Below are 18639 nucleotides of genomic sequence, written 5' to 3' on the forward strand. Positions count from 1 at the left end.
AAAAAAAAAAAAAAAAAAAAAAAAAAAAAAATTGTAAAAAGAAAAGAAAACAAAAGAAAGAAAAACTGTATCTTCAATCTGTTCACTTCTGTCCTCTCTATCTCCCTCACCACCATCCTAGTCCAAGGAGGGTCACCAGATAAAATGCAAGACACAGTTAAAGTGGAATTTCAGATAGACAATGAATTATTTTAGTGTAAGTATACCCATGCAAAATTTAAATTTTAGATAAAGAGTAATTTTGTCCTATGCAATATTTGGGATATATTATACTAAAAATATTCTTGGCTTATCTGAAAGTCAAATTTAACTGGGCATCCTGTATTTCTCTTTGCTAAATCTGACAACCCTAAATCCAAGGCACCATCATGGAGCCTAGCCCGCTGCAGAATCTCCCCACTGCTCTCGCCTTCTCAACTGTTGCTTCTGCCAATGAATCACAGAGCTGCCAGAGAGCTTTTGGAAAAGTGAATCAGGTCAGGACATTTTCCTATTCAAAATACCTAAAGGTACCTCCACTGTTCTTGAAATAATAAACGAGATCATATTTACAACAGCTTTATTGAAATACAATACACTTACTGCACCATCCACCCATTTAAAGCATACAATTCAATGTATTTTAGAGTATACACAGATATATGTCACCATTGCCACAATTGTATAATACTTTCATCACCCCCCAAAAGAAACCCTACTCACTTTAACCATCACCTCCAGTCCTCCCTCGGCAATCTTCATTATGCTTTCTGTCTCTGTAGATTTCTCTATTCCAGACATTTCATATAGATGGAATCATACAATATGTGACCTTTTGTGTCTAGTCTCTTTCATTGAGTATAATCTTTTCCAGGCTCATCCCATTCCAGCATGTATCAATACTTCATTCCTTTTCATGGCTGAATAATATTCTATTGTGTGGATAGACTAAAATTTGTTTTTCAATTCATCTGTTTAAAAATGATCCCTATTTTACAGACATTGATGGGCACTTGAGTTGCTTCCATCTTTTGGCTATTAAGAATAATGCTTCTGGCCGGGCGCAGTGGCTCAAGCCTGTAATCCCAGCACTTTGGGAGGCCCGGGCGGGTGGATCACGAGGTCAGGAGATCGAGACCATCCTGGCTAACACGGTGAAACCCCATCTCTACTAAAAAATACGAAAAAACTAGCCGGGCGAGGTGGCGGGCGCCTGTAGTCCCAGCTACTCAAGAGGCTGAGGCAGGAGAATTTGCATAAATCCGGGAGGCAGAGCTTGCAGTGAGCCGAGATCTGGCCACTGCACTCCAGCCTGGGTGACAGAGCGAGACTCCGTCTCAAAAAAAAAAAAAAAAAAAAAAGAATAATGCTTCTGACCAGGTGCTGTGGCTCACGCCTGTAATCCCAGCACTTCGGGTGGTTGGATTGCTTGAGCTCAGGAGTTCAAGACCAGCCTGGGCAACATGTCCAAATCCTATCTTTACAAAAAAATACAAAAATTAGCCAGGTGTGGTGGTGCACACCTGTAGTCCCAGCTACTTGGGGGACTGAAGTGGGAGGCTAACTTGAGCTTGGGAGGTCGAGGCTGCAGTGAGCCATGTTTGTACCACTGCACTCCAGCCTGGGCAACAAAGTGAGACCCTGTCTTTTAAAAAAAAATTTGTTAAACAAAAAAGAAATATGCATCTACGAAGATTCCTGTACAGGCTTTTGTGTAGGCATAGTTTCTTATTTCTCCTGGGTAAATCGTTAGGAGCAGAACTGCTGGGTTAAATACTTTTTAAATCATGTTTAATCACTTGAGGACCTGCCATATATCACTTTACATCCCCACCAGCACGGTGTGAGGGTTCCAGTGTGTATTTTATATCTTCCCATTCAAACTTCTCTGTAGTCTGAAAAAAGCTAACTTCTTTTCCACCTTGGGGGCTTTTGAACCTACTTCCCTCTTCCTAAAACACTCTCCCTGCATCACTCTTCAGTGAGGCTCCCTCTTCATCCTTCAGCTCTCAGCTCAAACGTGACCCCCCTGACCATCGATCTAAGTAATGCATTCACACACAATTATCCCTATCACTGAAACAGAGCTGTACCTCAATAGATACGTGGTTTTATTTATTATCTGTTTGTTTTGTCTGTCTCCCCCATCAGGATGTGGGCTCCCTGAGGCTGGGGGCCATGCCTATCTTGTTCATCAGGGCATCCTCATCCCCTTTCATACAGCCTGGTTCCTAGGGTGTCCTAGAGAGTAAATCTTGCTTGGTGGAATGAATGAATCAATGAATGAATGAATGATGGAGCTCAGAGAAAGCAGAAGGTGTTTCTGAGATTTGTGTCCACACACAGCAGATGCTCAATAAATATTTGTGCTGCTAAGCCTGGCGCAGTGGCTCACACCTGTAATCCCAGCACTTTGGGAGGCCGTGGCAGGAGGATCACTTGAGCCCAGGAGTTCAAGACCAGCTTGGGCAACATAGCAAGACCTCGTCTCTACAAAAAGAAAAAAATAGCCAGCCATGATAGTGCATGCCTGTATTCCCAGCCACTCGGAAGGCTGAGGTGGGAGAATTGTTTGAGCTCAGGAGATGAAGGGTTGCAGTGAGCCATGATCATGTCACTGCATTCCAGCCTGGGTGACAGAGTGAGACCCTATCCCAAAAAAAGCAAAAAAAAAAAAAAAAAGTATTTGTGCTGCTGATGAGCCTGCAAGTAATAAAAATAGAGATAACCATACACACATTCATACACGCACAGAGTAGGAGAGAGAAAGATAAATTCAGTCCTTTAAGAAAAAACTGAGAGGTGTCATTATAAGTCTCATCAATCTCAACACAATTGCCCGTGCAGGCGATGGAAAGAGTTGCCTGTTCCACTTTGCAATCTGCAGAAACAATGAGTCCTCTCTCCTTTCTGTTTTAATAGAAAAATCACCCTGAGCACTTTGGTACACTGAGCACTTTGGAACTCTAATTACAGGTGACACGCAAATGGAAAGAAAAATAGGAAATCAAACATTTGAGCCAATAAGTTGGGATTTATATGTGCACTTAATAGCAGCAAAGTACCCTAAGCCACTCAGAATGTTCTCAAAGCACTTTACAGATGGACATCACTGGGGCCATCCTGAGGATGAAGTCAGGAATGTCTGGAATGCACTTGAGTTCTTTGAGGACCTGTCCATCTGCTTTGTAAATCTTAATGTCCACTTTCATGAGATTTCTCTAAGGCGGATGCCATGTAAAACCTTCTGAGGTCTCTACCCCACATCTATCTGTAGCCTGACCTCTCAACACTCTCCTTAGTCTCCAATCTAATCTAATCATCGCAACCTCTTTTAGCTTTCACTTTGTCATGCTCTCTTGTCCCTGGAACTCACCTCCTCTCCCACTGGCACCTGCCCAACTCTTACCAGCTTTCATGTTAGAAGTCACCTCCTTCATGAAGCCCTCCCTGCCTTCATTCTCCAGACCGGGTTAGGTTCTGTATCACCTAAGATCCATAGGTTGAAAAAAAAAGAAACTCAATTGAAAATGACTTTAGCTAAAAAAGAGAATTAATTTTGCTCTGGGAAGTCCAAGGGTAAAAGAGACACTCAGGCCGGGCGTGGTGGCTCATGCCTGTAATCCCAGCACTTTGGGAGGCCAAGGCAGGCCAATCACTTGAGGACAGGAATTCAAGATCACCATGGCCAACATGACGAAATCCCATCTCTACTAAAATTACAAAAATTAGCCGGGCATGGTGGAGCACACCAGTAGTCCCAGCTACTCGGGATGCTGAGGCAGAAGACTAGCTTGAACCCAGGAGGCAGAGGTTGCAGCGAGCTGATACGGCACCACTGCACTCCATCCTGGGTGACAGAGCAAGACTCTGTCTCAAAAAATAAAAAAAAAAACTAAAATTAAAAAAAAAGGAAACTCAGGCTCTGAAACCAGCCTTCAGGCTTCTCTTTCTGATTTGTCTCTCCCCTTCTCTCCCTCTTTTCCTCTGTTGGTCTCACTTTCTTTTATTGCACTTAGGGAAAAAGCATTGCTGTACACAGCTCCAAGCTTCTATTATTCCAGTTTAGTGGCACCAGAGAAAAGAAGATACTTCTCACTCCCAGCATCCATAGATAAGTATCTCAGGGAAGGACTCCGATTGGTTCATCTTGGGTCACATGCCCACAGTGAGATTCAGGGAAGGTGATACTACGGCTGGGACTGATCACATGTGTGCCCTGTATACACATAGTACCTGTATGTCCTATGATTGCTAGTCCCTTCAGAACCATATGCAATGATAAATGGTTATTTCTCTAGAGTAATGGGGATGATGTTACCAATAGATATCACGTCTGTATTCCCAGCACTCTGGGAGGTTGAGGCAGGCAGATCACCTGAGGTCAGGAGCTCGAGACCAGGCTGGCCAACATGGTGAAACCCCCAATGTGGTTTTTACAAAAAATACCCCGTCTTTACAAAAAATACAAAAGTTAGCCGGGCGTGGTGGCGGGTACCTGTAATCCCAGCTACTAAGGAGGCTGAGGCAGGAGAATGGCTTGAACCCTGGAGGTGGAGGTTGCAGTGAGCCGAGACCACACCACTGCACTCCAGCCTGGGCAATAAGAGTGAAACTCCATCTCAGGAGGAAAAAAAAGCAATTTAGAGCTGGAGGAATGGGCCAGACACCCAGAGAGTTGAATCTGGAATCTTGATCTAAGCAGTTAGTGACCAGAAACATACCAAGTAGAGAGAAACTAGGCTCTCTTTCTGGAGCTCATCTATTCCTAAACAAATGATGAAGAATAAGTGGATCAAGTTCGAACTGAAAACCACCAGGAGCCAAGACAGATCAATCCTCTCTAATACATGGACTCCCACTCGACAGGGAGCAAGTCTGATAGCTTTACTCCCTGAGCTGTCTCTGATCAGGCGCTCCCCTCTGGTCCATTCAGTGGCCTCACCTGTGTCGCCGTTTGACTTCCGTGTCAGTGGACAGAGGTGGAAGATCTAACATGGTTATTGTCACAGGTTGGGTTTCCCAGCAAGTGGAATCTGAGACGGAGATTAGCATGCAGACAGCTTTTTTAGGGACAGTTTGGGATCACTACCTATGAAAAGGAAGAAAAGGAAGGAGGATTTGGCACAGGGAATCATAAGAATGTAGCTAGGTGATGTGGTTCCTGCAACAAGAAGTGCTGTACATTACAGTTGTCTCCCATTGTAGCAAAAGAACCTGGCCTTTGTAACCCACCATTGGTTGGTCAACAGATGTGGACTGCCCCTGGAAGGAAATATGATCTTGGATGAGGCAGTTTCTTCAACTGAGGCAATTCCCATAGGGGACTGAGAGCTGAGGGCAGTCTTCCTGTAACACTCATAGCACCTGGAGGAATATACCTTTCCTTCGTGAAGGACAGTGCATGTCAAACTTGGCTGCACATTGGAATCACCTGGGATCTGTAACAACACTGCTGTCTGGCTCCCTCTCCAGACATTCTGATTTTATTGGTTTGGGTATCAGGATATCCTGGATATCAGGATTATTTTTAAAGCTCCCAGATGATCCTAACCTGCAGCAAAAATTGAGAATCACTGCTGAAGTGGGTTCTGAGTAGCACATCACAGTGTACGCCGGAGTTATTCAATTGCATTTGATCAGTTATTCTTTTCTGGGCATTTTTCCACCCCACAGAGTCACTTATTGTTTTACTTCTTGAGAGGGGCTGTGGGAACATACCCCCTATAAGGCCCCAGATTTTATCTTTTTTTTTTTTTTGAGACAGAGTCTAGCTCTGTTGCCCAGGCTGGAGTGCAGTAGCACCATCTTAGCTCACTGCAGCCTCCTCCTGGGTTGAAGTGATTCTTGTGCCTCAGCCTCCATAGTAGCTGGGATTATAGGAGTGAACCACCACGCCTGGCTAATTTTTGCATTTTTAGTAGAGACGGGATTTCACCATGTTGGCCAGACTGGTCTTGAACTCCTGACCTCAAGTGATCCTCCCGCTTTGGCCTCCCAAAGTGCTGGAATTATTGGTGGGAGCCACCACGCCCAGCCTATTTTGCTTATCTATTGAATATCAGTTAGAGTTCAGCTGTACAGGAGCGAATTCCTCGTAAGCAGAAAGGGAAGAGCAGTGGGTTAACTTGCTCACAAGCTTGTTGAGAGGTCTGAACAAACAAATCCTGGGCTGAGCGATCAGGATTAATCCCAAAGGCCACATCTCAGAAGGGTGCTGGCTTCTGCAGCAAGCGGGAAGCTAGCCACATGTCCATCTCCGAGCAAGTACTGAGGCCAGGAAGACGTAAGGGCCCAGTGTGGCTCAGCTACCCACCTCTGTGGCCAAGGAAGTGCAGAAGCTCCAAAGGCTGGCAGCCTCTATCAGAATTATAGGGTTGAAACGGGATACAGCTAAAGGGTACTCCCTAAAGGCAGGGAGTGAGTGCTGAGCAGGTGTCAATGATGTGTCTGCTACCCGCTCAGGACACCCTAATAACTAGGGAAGCAGGTGAATTCTGTGATCCCCTTATTTGTGTACTTTTAGTAAAGTGGGAAACAGTAAAACGATGATACATAAAGGTATGGGACTGACCTTCACTATTGAAAACCATGTCATCAAATTCCTGAAATTGAGGGCCGGGTGCACTGGCTCATGCCTGTAATTCCAGCACTTTGGGAGGCCGAGGTGGGTGGATCACCTGAGGTCAGGAGTTCGAGATCAGCCTGACCAACATGGTGAAACCCTGTCTCTACTAAAAATACAAAAATTAACCGGACGTGGTGGCGGGCACCTGTAATCCTAGCTACTTGGGAGGCTGAGGCAGGAGAATCGCTAGAACCTGGGAGGCGGAGGTTGCAGTAAGCCAAGATCGTGCCATGGCACTGCAGCATGGGGGACAGAGCAAGGTTCTGTCTCAAAAAAAAAAAAAAAATCCTGAAATTGAAATATGTGGAAAATGCACTTAAACTTCTTTAATTATTAGTTTTGTTTTTGTTTTGCTTTTGTTTTCAGACGGGGTCTTGTTACAGTGCCCAAGTGGGTCCTGAACTCCTGGGCTCAAGTGATCTTCCTGCCTCAGCCTCATAAATAGCTGGGAAAATAGGCGTGTGCCACTGCACCTGGCTTAAACTCTTAACCAGTGCATGTATATCTTTCCAAAGTCCCCTTTATAAATTACCCCTGTGCTATGTCTACCCTTCCACTCCCACGGGCAAAAACAAAACCACCATCGTAAATTTCATGTGTATCCTTCCAGCCTATTTTAAAGAAATATGTGTGTGTTCATGAATAATTGATAGTATTGTTTCCTGTGTATTTCAGATTTACATAAACGGTATCAAACTGTACAAATAATTGCCTCATTTTACAAATGCCTTATTTTGCTCAACATTATGTTTTTGAAATACATGTATCTATAAATCTAGTTCATTTCTTGTGATTTGTTACACTGTTCCATAGTATGAATATACCATATTTGTTTACCCAGTCTTCTTTTGGGGGTTATTTTTGTTGCTTCCAAATGTTGGTTATTTCAAACAATGCTGCAGTGAACATCTTTGAGCACCACTGGATGTCTAATACAGCAAAAACGCCGTTTCTTCTCTTCTTCCTTGCCAATGAAACCCTGATTGTGCTTGGACAGCCTTGTGCCCAGCCTCCTCAAGGAATGAATCATGATTTGTCTGAGGCAGTGATTGGCAACATTTTTCTATAAAGGGCAAGGATGGTAAATATTTTAGGCTTGCAGGCCATGTAGTCTCTGTCCTAACTCTGCTGTTGTAGTGTAAATGCAGACAGCAATGATATATAAACGAACAGGTGTGTGTTCCAATAAAACTTTATTTACAAAAATAGATGGAGTCACCCAAGAGGATATACAGATAGCAAATATGCACTTGAAAAGACAGTCAACATCATTAGCTACTTATTAGGGAAAAGCAAACCAAAACCACAATGAGGCCAGGCTCGGTGCTTCACACCTGTAATCCCAGCATTTTGGGGGTCCAAGGTGTGTGGATTACCTGAGGTCAGGGGTTCGAGACCAGCCTGGCCAACAAGGTGAAACCCCATCTCTACTAAAAGTACAAAAAATTAGCCGGGCATGGTGGTGGGCCCCTGTAATCCCAGCTACTTGGGAAGCTGAGGCAGGAGAATCACTTGAACCTGGGAGGCGAAGGTTGCAGTGAGCCGAGATTGTGCCATTGCACCCCAGCCTGGACAACAGAGTGAGACTCTGTCTCAAAAAAACAAAACAAACAAAAAATCCACAATGAGGTATCACTATATACCTATAAGAATGGCTAAAATAAAAAATAGTAACAACATCAAATGCTGGAGAGGATGTGGAGAAACAGGATCACACACATACATTGCTGGTGGGAATGCACAATGGTGTAGCTACTCTGGAAAACAGTTTGGCAGTTTCTTAGAAAACTAAACTTGCAACTATCATATAACCCAACAATTGCATTCCTGGGCATTTATCCCAGAAAAGAAAACTTATGTTCACACAAAAACCTGTAGGCAAATGTTCACAGCAGTTTTATTTCTCATAGCCAAAAACTGTAAATGATTCAGACATTCTACAGTGGGTGAATGGTTGAACAAACTATGATACATCCATACCATGGAAGCAGTATCTTTACTGTGGGAGTGGATACATGAATCTATGTAGGCAATAAAAGGGTATGGAACTGAACATACACACACACACACGTATGTGAAAGTAGGAAATCTGCATAAGATCAGTGGAGCAATATCCTGGTTATGATATTATACTACAGTTTTGTAAAATATTACCACTGGGAAAACTGGGCAATGTGTAGAAGGAGTCTCTCCATATTACTTCTAAAATTGCACATAAATCTATAATTATAGTAGTCCCCCCTTTACCCACGGTTTCACTTTCCAAGATTTCAGTTATCCACCATCAACTGACTTCTGGAAATATTAAATGGAAAATTCCAGAAATAAAAAATTAATGGCCAGGAACAGTGGCTCACACCTGTAATCCTAGCACTTTGGGAGGCCAAAGCAGGTGAATCACTTGAGGTCAGGAGTTTGAGACCAGCCTGGCCAACATGGTGAAACTCCGTCTCTACTGAAAACACAAAAATTAGCCCGGCATGGTGGCGAGCACCTGAAATCCCAGCTACTTGGGAGGCTGAGGCAGGAGAATCACTTGAACTTGGGAGGTGGAGGTTGCAGTGAGCCGAGAACGCGCCACTGCACTCCAGTCTAGACGACAAGAACGAAACTTCGTCTCAAAAAAAAAAAAAAAAATTATAACTTTTAAATTGTGCAGTATTCTGAATAGTGATGAAATCTCTCGTCATCCTGCTCCATTGCTCCATCCTACCTAGGTTGTGAGTCATCCCTCTTTCCAGCACATCCATGCCATAGACACTACCAGTCCATTAGTCACTTAGCCACCATCTTGGTTATCAGGTTGACTGTTGAGGTATTGCAGTGCTTGTGTTCAAGTAATCCTTATTTTCCTTAATAATGGCCCCAAAGCACAAAAGCGGTGATGCGGCATATTGTCTTAATTGTTCTATTTTATTATTGTCATTAATCTTTTACTGTGACCGATTTATAAATTAAACTTTATCATGGTGTAAACCAAAAAGTATCTGAGACATGTCTCAATCCATTTAGAAGTGTATTTTGCCAAGGTTAAGGACATCCCAGGAAGCAATAAACATGGAATCACAGAAACAGTCTGTTGTCTGTGCCTTTCTCCAAAGATGACTTTGAAGGCTTTGATATTGAACGGGGAGAAGTGGGCCGGAAGGGAAAGAGGGAGGATAAGGTCATCCACAGGTTATAAGACAAAAGGAGCAGGTAGGGGGATAGTCAATTATGTGATGTCTTGCGCTTAGTAAATCGGCACTTTACATAGATAAGGTGAACATAGAGTACCGACTGGGAGGATATTTAACCTTCTATCTGTAGCTCTCTGCTTAGTAACTAACAGAAAGGCAGCTTCTTGCATCACTCAGCTTCCAGCTTTTTTTTTTTTTCTTTTGGCATAGTGACTTGGGGTCCCAAGTTTTTATTTTCCTTTCACAATAGGCATGTATGTATAGGAAAAACATAGTATAGATATATATAGGGCTTGGTACTATCCTCAGTTTCTGCACCCACTGGGGTCTTGGCACATATCTCCCTTGGATTGGGGGGGACTATGTATCTCAATAAAAATTCCAATTAAAAACAAACAAACAGATGGAAGTATGAATTTGGCCATAGCCCACAGTTTGTCAATCTCTGATTTAAGGCTATGATGGTGAAGCAGAGACCTTCTGTTCTTCCCTTCCCTTTTAATAACAGACCTCCTGTATATATTAGGTAGGCACATTGACGTCTCGCCAAAAGACTACATTTCCCAGCAGTCCATGCAGCTAGGCGTGGCCACATGACTAAGTTCTGACATATGAAGTCTACATCAAAGTGTTAAATGATAATTCTGGGAAGGTAAAAGTGTGGCAGGCATTCAAGCAGCCAGCTCAGATCAGGAGACAGTGTGGAATGCTGGAGGAAGAACAAGATCGAAGGACCCTGTTTCCCTGACATCTAAGTAGCTACACCACCTTCCTCACTCTTTGTATATATGAGAGGGAAAAACATCCTATCTCGTTTAAGCCACTGTGGTTTTGGGGTAGGAGGCAAGACTGAAGTCCAGAGGCAGGGCTCGGACACTAGACCAAATTGAGGACTAGCCAACACAGGGATGGGGTGGAAGCCGCTTTCCATAAGAAACACCCCCAGGGTGCCATGTCAGTTACCATTGCCATGGCAACACCCAGGAGTTACTGCCCTTTCCATGGCAATGACCCAAAGACTCAAAAGCTGCCACCCTTTTCTTAGAAATTACTGCATAAACTGCCCCTTAGTCCACATGTAATTAAAAGCAGGTATAAATCTGATTGCAGAGCTGCCCTGATCTGCTGCTGTCAGCACACTGCCTATGGGGTGGCCCTGCTCTGCAGGAGCAGTCACGGAGCTGTAACCCTGCAGGGCGCTAACAGCGCTGCTTCAATAAAGCTATTTTCTTCTACGCTGCAACTAGCTCGCCCTTGAATTCCTTCCTGAGTGAAGCCGAGAACCCTTGCAGGCTAAGCCCCACTTTGGGACTTGCCTGGCCTGCATCAGTTTGAGTGGTTTTGGCTATTCATAGCCTAATTCTTCTTCTTTTGTTTTGCTTTCGAGGCACAGTTTCACTTGGTCGCCCAGGCTGGAGTGCAGTGGTGTGATCTTCTGGCTCAATGCAACCTATGCCTCCTGGGTTCAAGTGATTCTTGTGCCTCAGCCTCTAGAGTAGCTGGGATTACAGGCACACACCACCACATCTGGCTAATTTTTGTATAGTAGAGACAGGGTTTCACCATGTCAGCTAGGCTGGTCTTGAACTCCTGAGCTCAAGTGATCTGCCTGCCTCAACCTCCCAAAGTGCTGGGTTACAGGTGTGAGCCACTGTGCCCGGCCAGCCTAACTAATTCTAACTAGATTTTTTTTTTTCTCCAGATTTCACATCCTCAATGCAAAAGTAGAGAAAAGGAAAATGAAAAGATTTCCTGGTGTAGGTCTCTTGTCCAGGAGGAAAATCCTTTCTTTTTTTTTTTTTTTTTTTTTTGGAGGCGAGTCTCGTCTGTCGCCCAGGCCTGGAGTGCAGTGGGGCCAGTCTCGCTCACGCAACCTCCGCCTCCTCGGTTTACGCCATTCTCCTGCCTCAGCCTCCTGGGAGTAGCTGGGACTACAGGCGCCCCCACCTCGGGTTCCGGGCTAGTTTTTTTTTTGTATTTTTAGTAGAGACGGGGTTTCACCAGTGTGCCAGGATGTCTCGGAACTTCCATGTGACCTCGTGATCCACCCGTCTCGGCCTCCCAGGAGTGCTGGGATTACAGGCTTGAGCCACCGCGCCCGGCAGAGGAAAATCTTTTCTTAGAAGCCTCTCAGCAGATTTTCTTAATCTCATTGACTAGCAGTAGGTCACATGCTCACCTCCAGATCAATGGCTAATTTTTGCCATTACTTTTAATGGTAAAAACCGCAATTACTTTTGCACCAGCCTAATACATATGGTATATTCACGTTCGAGGCTGCTGTAACAAATTACCAACAACTGGGTGGCTTAAAACAACAGAAACAGTGTATATCTGTGTCGAAATTCCCCTCTTCTTATAAGGACACTAGTCACTGCATAAGACCCATACTAATCCAGCATGACCTCATATTAACTTGATTACACCTGCAAAGACCCGATTTCCAAATAAGGTCACACTCACAGGTTGCAGGTGGAGAAGAACTTTTGGAGGAGACACTATTCGATCTAGTACACCTGCCAAGTACATTACCTTTTGCCAGCCATTGGTCTGGAAGTGAGCATGAGATTCACTGCTGGTCAATGAGATTAAGAAAAATCTGCTGGGAGGTTTCTAAGAAAGGTTTTTCCCCTGAACAAGAGACCTACACAAGGAGATCTTTTCCTCTTCCTTCTCTCTCCTTTTGCACTGAGGATGCGATAGCTGGAGCTGTGGCAGCCATCTTGCTGCCATGAGGAAATAAGCCTGAAGACTAAAACCGACATATTAAGGGTGACGGAGTGGAAGCACAGGCACAGCCTGATCTATGATGAGGTATTTGCACCACAAACCCAAACTTGAAAGGCCATGCCTTCCCCTGGAGCAGGGATCAGCACAGGTTTTCTGTAAAGGGCCAGATAGTAAATATTTTAGGCTTTGCAGGCCATATAATCTCTATTGAAACTATTCAACTCCACTGTTGTAGCAGAAAAGCATCCAAAAATAATATGTAAATGAAAAAGCATAACTGTGTTTCAACACAACCATTACAACTGGGTGCAGTGGCTCATGTCTGTAATCCCAACACTTTGGGAGGTTTACGTGGAAGGATCGCTTGAGCCCAGAAGTTTGAGACCAGCTTGGGTAACATAGAAAGAACCTATGTCTACAAAAAATAAAAATCAATTAGTCTGGTGTTGTGGTGCACGCCTCTGGTCCCAGCTACTCAGAAGGTCAAGGGGGGAGGATCGTTTGAACCCAGGAGGTTGAGGCTGCAGTGAACCGTGATTGCACCACTACACTCCAGCCTGAGTGACAGAACGAGACCCCATCAATCAATCAATAATCGATCTATCTATTACAAAAGCAGGCAGCAGACCAGATTGGCCTATAGGCTACAGTTTGCCAACCCCAGTTCTGGACTTATCAAGTAAACAATAAAAATTCTTATAATGTAAGGCTCTACCAGTTGCATTGTCTGTTACTTTCGCCAAATGCATACTAGCTAATATATCTGGGGCAGGGTTTCTCACACTCAGCACTATTTTTTTTTTTTTTTTTAATGGAGTTTCACTCTTGTTGCCCAGGCTGGAGTGCAATAGCGAGATCTCAGCCCATAGCAACCTCTGCCTCCCGGGTTCAAGTGATTCTCCCGCCTCAGCCTCCTGAGTAGCTGGGATTACAGGCATGCACCACCATGCCTGGTTAATTTTATATTTTTAGTAGAAACGGGGTTTCTCCATGTTAGTCAGGCTGGTATTGAACTCTTGACCTCAGGTGATCTACCTTCCTCGGCCTCCTAAAGTGTTGGATTACAAACGTGAGCCACTGCACTTGACCTCACACTCGGCACTATTGACACTGTCAATGTAAATAACAAACAGAGAGAGGCTCTCTAGAAGAAAAGATGTTTTTTGGGAGCAATGCATTGCAATGAAAATATGCATGGCATAGTAAAGTATGTGTGCATGCAGAGAGGTAAAAGAAGACAAGGGTTCTTCAAGGAAAAAAACATGAGGAGGATTACATAATTGCTTAGAAATAATTATCCTTGGCTACAAAGATCAATAACAAGAGTGACGCCAGTCCAAAGTTGTACAGGCAGTTGCTGGGCAGATGTCTCTGCAGGAGTCTTTTTTGTGTAAGGTTGTGATGGTCTTACACAAAAGGCCTTGTGCAAGGCTGTGGTTTTTGCAGGCTTCTGTGATCATTTTTGTTATCAGGCATACAAGCACAAGAACCTTCTCTGCATGGCCTTTCCTGGCTCTATCTGTCAAGGTTTTCTTTTTTTTAACTTTTATTTTAGGTTCAGGGGTACACGTGCAGTTTTGTTATACAGGTAAACTCGTGTCACGGGGGTTTGTTGTACAGACTATTCCATCACCCAGGTACTAAGCCTAGTACCTAATAGTTATTTTTTCGGATCCTCTCCCTCCTCCCAACCTCCACCCTCAAGTAACCCTGTAAGGGTTTTCTTTTCTTTCCCTTTCTTTTCTCTTCTCTTCTCTTCTCTTCTCTTCTCTTCTCTTCTTTCTTTCTCTTTCTTTTCTTTTTCTTTCTTTTTCTCTCTCTCTTTCTTTCTCTCTCTCTTTCCTTCCTTCCTTCCTTCCTTCCTTCCTTCCTTCCTTCCTTCCTTCTTTTTTTTTTTTTTGACAGAATCTCACTTTGTCACCCAGGCTTGAGTGTCGTGGCATGACCTTGGCTCACTGCAACCTCCGCCTCCTGGATTCAAGCGATTCTCCCGTCTCAGCCTCCCCAGTAGCTGGGATTACAGGCGTGCACCACCATGTCCTGCTAATTTTTGTATTTTTAGTAGAGATGGGTTTCACCATGTTGGCAAGGCTGGTCTTGAACTCCTGACCTCAGGTGATCCGCCCACCTAGGCCTCCCAAAGTGCTGGGATTACAGGCGTGAGCCACCGCGCCCGGCCCTGTCAGGGTTTTCTTAACATTAGCAACTCCATTTTGATTCTGACAACTGTCACAACATTTTGGGCCAGGTAATTTTTGGTTATCTGTGCCCTGTAAGATTTTAGCAGCATCCCTGGCTTCTACCCACTAGATGTCAACATCCCTCAGTTTTGACAATCAAAAGTGTCTCTAGAGATTGCCAAATGTCTCCTGAGGAGCAAAGTTGTCCCCAGTCGAGAACCACTGATCTAGAGTAAATAGCTGGAAGTGGAATCACCAGGTCATAGGGCATGTGCGTTTTCAGTTTTTCCAGCTCTGCCAAAATGTTCTCCAGCATTTATCCTCATTTACACTCTCATTAGTATAATTTCAAGTCTAGTGACTAGCGGGTTTAAACTGAGCTCAGCTGCCTTCAATAAAGTGATTATTGCCTGAGCGAAGGACAGTATGACTGGAATTTCACAGCAGGGGTGCAGGTTTAATCAACCCTATCTCTTGTGACTCTGGTAATCAAGGAATTAGGTTTTATTTAAGTGAGGTTTACCCTTTACACTTAAAGTATTGATGAGACTATAATTATGGGCTGGTTAATTTTTTCTCCCCTGCTGTGGACATTCATCTGCTCTTCTCCATTCACTTACAACAACAAGATCCTTAAGGGAGAGGTATCAAATGAATTACGAGGAGGTCCCCAGAGAAGGGATTGCCCCATTTTTTTTTTTTTTCAGGTATGGGAGGGTTAAATAGGGTAAATGTGAGAAATTAGTGCTGTTCTGATCTGGGTCTATTGGATGGACGGAAACTTTCCTGGGAATAGCTGTGATGTAATTGAATAAGGTACTCACTGAAATCTGAATCCTCTTGTTTTCCCAGTGGGCTTGGATCAGGGTACCTGTTCTGTTTCTTAAGTGGCTGCTTAATAATCCTGAGATATCAACAAAGACCATAACTAATATTTATAGAGTACCAACTACTTAGCTAAACACTTGACAGACATTCTTTCTTTCTAATCCTCCTCACAACACAATGAGGAAAGTACTAAGATTATTAGTCCCATTTTGGAGATGGGAAAGTGGAGGCTCAGAGAGGTGGAAAATATGCCCCAGGTACCCAACTATTGCATAGTGGGACTAGGGTTCAAACCCAGGTCTCTCTGGCCCCAAGTGTCAAACCACTCTGCTATATCTCTGACTTCAATTCAAGAACTCTGTTGTTCACCAAGCAGGCTCCTGGCATTGAGTCAGTCCCTGGCTTTAATACATGGCTTCAGGAAACACAGCTGTTTGGAGGAAGCAACAGCTGTTCATTCATTTACCACTCCACCAAGCCACACAAATTAAAACACCATAAGGTAAGGCTCACTCAGTCTCAAACACCAGGATAGGTAATTATTGTTTTAATTAAAGAAAGGAAATACCCAACCCCTTCCTGTTCAATACACTTGAGTACTGATTTCTGTAGGAGTTAAGATAATAATTTGGGGAAAGAATCCACACACATGCACACACACACACACTTGATCATAACATTGTACATATATCACTGCATATGTTTGAAAGAGAGAAAGACAGGTCAGGCGTGGTGGCTCATGCCTGTAATCCCAGCACTTTGGGAGGCCGAGGCAGGTGGATCACTTGAGTTTGAGACCAGCCTGGGCAACATGGTGAAACCCCATCTCTACTAAAATGGCTGGATAGCTGGGCATGGTGGAGCACACCTGTAATGCTAGCTACTCGGGAGGCTGAGGCAGGAGGATCACTTGAGCCTGGGAGACAGAGTTTGCAGGAAGCTGAGATCATGCCACTGCACTTGAGCCTGGGCAACAGAGTGAGACTCCATCTCAAAAAAAAAAAAAAAAGGAAGACAGAAAGACAAATCAGGATGCTTACTATTGTTCGTTCATTCGCTGAGTCTTTATTTCTTTTTAAAAAAAAATTTTTTGGAGACACAGTCTTACTCTATTCCCAGGCTAGAGTGAAGTGGTGCAATCTCGGCTCACTGCAACCTCAGTCTCCCAGGTTTAAGCAATCCTTGTGCCTCTGCCTCAGCCTCCTGGGTAGCTGGCACTACAGGCGCATACCACCACGCTTGGCTACTTTTTTGTATTTTTAGTAGAGATAGGGTTTTGCCATGTTGCCCAGGCTGGTCTCCAACTCCTGAGCTCAGGCAATCTGCCCACCTCAGCCTCCCAAAATGCTAGGATTACAGGTGTAAGTCACTGAGTCCGGCCTGAGTCTTCATTTCAAAACAAGTTTGAGTGCCTGCTGTGTGCCCAGTTTTAAGCCGGGAGACCACAGGAAACATTCATGGACTAGAAAGCCTTTCCCATTTCTTTACTTCATGAGAGAGAAGTTGCATTTTTTGCAACTGGTAGAAAAGTTTTCCCTGTATGATCAACTGGATTTCCACAAACTGTTTTCCAAAATAATCTACTAAAACTCTTCCTCCCCTAAAGATCTCCAACAGGACACCAATGAGGAAGAAGAGGAACAGGCAGGGGCCAGGCGTGGCGGCTGACGCCTGTAATCCCAGCACTTTGGGAGGCCGAGGTGGGTGGATCACAAGGTCAGGAGTTTGAGAACAGCCTGGCCAAGATGGTGAAACCCCGTGTCTACTAAAAATACAAAAATTAGCCAGGCGTGATGGTGGGCACCTGTAATCCCAGATACTTGGGAGGCTGAGGCAGGAGAATTGCTTCAACCCGGGAGGTGGAGGTTGCAATGAGCTGAGATCACATCACTGCTCTCCAGCCTGGAAGACAGAGCAAGACTCTGTCTCAAAAAAAAAAAAAAAAAAAAAAAAGGAACAGGCAACAGTTCTAGAACCCACCCTTCCCAAGAACACAGAAAAATGTCCACGCACGTGCCCCACAGTAAAAGCAGCCACAGTCTGGTGAAATATCTGCTTCTAGCTTCCCGTTTAGGACATTGTTCCTCTCTGTATTTGTTTGCTAGGGGTGCCATAGCAACATGCCACAGTCTCGGGGGCTTAAACAACAAAAATTTATTTTCTCACAGTTCTAGAGGCTGGCAGTTCAAGATCAGTGAGTTCACAGGGTTGGTTCCTTTTTTTTTTTTTCTTTTTTTTGAGACAGGGCCTTGCTCTGTCACCCAGGTTGGAACACAGTGGCATGATCTCGGCTCACTGCAGCCTTGGCTTCCTGGGCTCAAGCAATCCTTCCACCTCAGCCACCTGAGTAGCTGGGACCACAGGTGCACACCACCATGCCAGCTATTTTTTTTTTTTTTTTTTAAAGATAGGGTTTCACCATGTTGCCCAGGCTAGTCTTGAACTCCTGTCCTCAAGCAATCTACCTGCCTGTGTCTCCCAAAGTGCTGGGATTACAGGTGTGAGCCACCAGGCCCGGCCAGGATTAGTTCCTTCTGAGGGCTGTGAAGGAAACACCTGTTCTAGGCTCTCTCCTTGGCTGGTAGATGCCTTCTTCCTCTGTCTTCACATAGTCTTCCTTCTGTGTGTCTGGGTCTGTGTCCTAATTTCCTCTTCTTATGAGGACACCAGTCATAATGGATTCAGCTCCATCCTAATGACCTCATTTTAACTTAATTACTTAAAGATGCTATCTCCAAATATAGCCACATTTTGAAGTTCCAGGGGTTATCAATTTGGGGTGGAGCGGCGGGGACAAAATTCACCCCACAACAGCCTCCCTCCCTCTTCCCAAGTCCCCAGTCACCATATGTCACCCTAATTCTAAAGGGCTCAAACTCCGGGGCATGGCAGGTGTGTGACTTTGGATAAGTTAGTTAACCCCTCTGCCTTGGTTTGTGCATGCATAACACTGGGCTAACAATAGTAGCTCTCTCATAGGGTTATTAGGGGAATTAAAGGAGTTATATGTCTAGAGAACTTAGAACAGCACTTGGCACAGACCAAGCACTATATAAGTGTCTATTAAATTAAACATTGAAATCAACAACTCATTTTTACTAAACTGTTAGGAGAC

This window comes from Rhinopithecus bieti, unplaced genomic scaffold (genome assembly GCF_001698545.2).
Source record: "Rhinopithecus bieti isolate Rb0 unplaced genomic scaffold, ASM169854v2 scaffold_17010, whole genome shotgun sequence".
Lineage (NCBI taxonomy): Eukaryota > Metazoa > Chordata > Mammalia > Primates > Cercopithecidae > Rhinopithecus > Rhinopithecus bieti.